Genomic DNA, 2,125 nt, shown 5'->3' on the forward strand with positions numbered 1-2,125 from the left:
CCCCCCCCCTCTCCCCCTTATCTCCTTATAGCTCTGTTCTGGTTTCAACAGTCTGACCTTAAGGTATCACGGTATCGTTAATTACGCCGGCCGTACTATGCCCAGCACTGTTTACGACAAGAAGATAATCATGCGAAGTAAAATGATGACGAGCGCCCTGTCTTGTTTATTTTCCAATTCGCACATTCCGTTGCCTAATTTCCCCTCAGCCTCCACAGAAGTCATTGAACAGAGACAGGCGAGTATCTCGCGTTATCTGCCGGTTATCACCCCTTATCGGGGTCCCTCGCCGTGGCGAGCTTTGCTTTTACAACCCTTTGGATTCTCTGCCCCTGCACGGTTCGCCCCGTTTTATTTCGCCAAATCTCTGCTTTGGGCTGGTTTTGAGCGATCCTTCCTTCTCCTGCAAGCGCTTGCGCTATTTTCTTTTTCTTTTGACCTGGTTTTTATCCTCTTTCATCATAAATGCAGCTCAGAAAAAGTAGGGAAGAAGAAGAGTTGCAGGCCAGTCATTGTTTTTTCTGTCTAAATGGCAAGAAAAAAAAAGCTCATGATACCAGTGTCAGTGGTGTAGCGGTTAGGCGCTACGCCGTCGCACGCAGAAGATCTGAGTTTGATTCCCGTGTGGGGGAGGATTTCTGCTGGGATCTTATATATATACGTTTCAGCCCGGGTTGGCCCGCTTCCTAATTGATCTAAATTGTGTCGATGGGGGCGTACAGCACCTACATCAAAGCTCATGACAATGTTAGTCGTGACAACTTTTAGACTCTTCATCAACAACCGTCACTTAAAAGATTCCATGTCTTTTCTGCCCCCCCCCCCCCTTTCCACCCCAACCCACACAATATAATTACATGTATATTCATCAATTTAACTCCCACGGTTGTTTCATTCATACTGAAACAAACATCTCTTGTTTGGGCATACGACAACATTGGGTTTGAGCACTGCAAACACCTACCATTGAATTTTTAAACATAACATTTGTGATGACTTTTACAAAACCTCCGTTGACTGACCAGAGCTTTTCAATTTATCAACTCAGTCCCTTTAATAATGAACAAGGTCGTGGCATGTCAAGCGCAAAACACCATTGATTCGCATGTTATGTCGTCATTCTTAATTCCATATATTATCTAAATGGGGGTGGTTCTGAGCTTTATTCCGTTTCAGATGTTTTTGACTTTTGAACTTATTCTGTAAATCGGAAACAGACTTTTTTTGGGTAATTTATTGAAGTGATAAGGGTAACCATAGATATATATTGATTCTGGAAAAGCGTGCGTTCACAATCACATTACCTATTTTTGTCGCCAGATGGATCAGTTTTATCAGCTTACAATTTGAAGTCGGCAAAATTATGTTGTTAATGTTTCGCCTTTATCCCCTCGGTGAAGACGCTGGGGAAGATAAGATGACTTGTTTGTTTAGGAAGTTATCACCTATGATAATTAAAGAAAGATCAAACTGGACGTAATGTTCAACTCGTGCGGACTTTTAAAAAATCTTGTCATTGATCATGACTTACATGCACAACCCAGGAGTCCACACACACACACACACACACACACACACACACACACACACACACACACACCCACACACACACTCATACGCACACACACACACACACATACGCGCGCGCGCTCACACATATACACATACAGACAGACAGACAGACAGACATACACACACTCTTACAGGCAAACACACACGCACACATACATAGAACGATCTCTCAAAGATTTACCTGTTCATTAGTCAGCCAGCGCTAATATTAAAGTACACTTATACACAGAGCATCAGAAGAACAATACTGGGAATCTTTGTGTTTATAAACATTCCAAACACGCCTAGCTGCCAGAGGTGTCAAAGAAAGGTGCTTACCTGGAACTGAGGGAGAGAGAGAGAGAGAGAGAGAGAGAGAGAGAGAGAGAGAGAGAGAGAGAGAGAGAGAGAGAGAAGAGCTTTGTATGACTGATTCAAACCGGGAAGACTCTGGAAAAGCAAGACATTTTACAATGACGATGACCATCTCTATTCTTCTCGCAGGGAGAAATTTGTCTATTGTATACCAAACTAGGAATTTTCTAACACTGGAATTGAGAGCAGCTCCTGTGAA

Source organism: Aplysia californica, unplaced genomic scaffold, assembly GCF_000002075.1.
Source record: "Aplysia californica isolate F4 #8 unplaced genomic scaffold, AplCal3.0 scaffold00733, whole genome shotgun sequence".
NCBI classification, from domain to species: Eukaryota; Metazoa; Mollusca; class Gastropoda; order Aplysiida; family Aplysiidae; genus Aplysia; species Aplysia californica.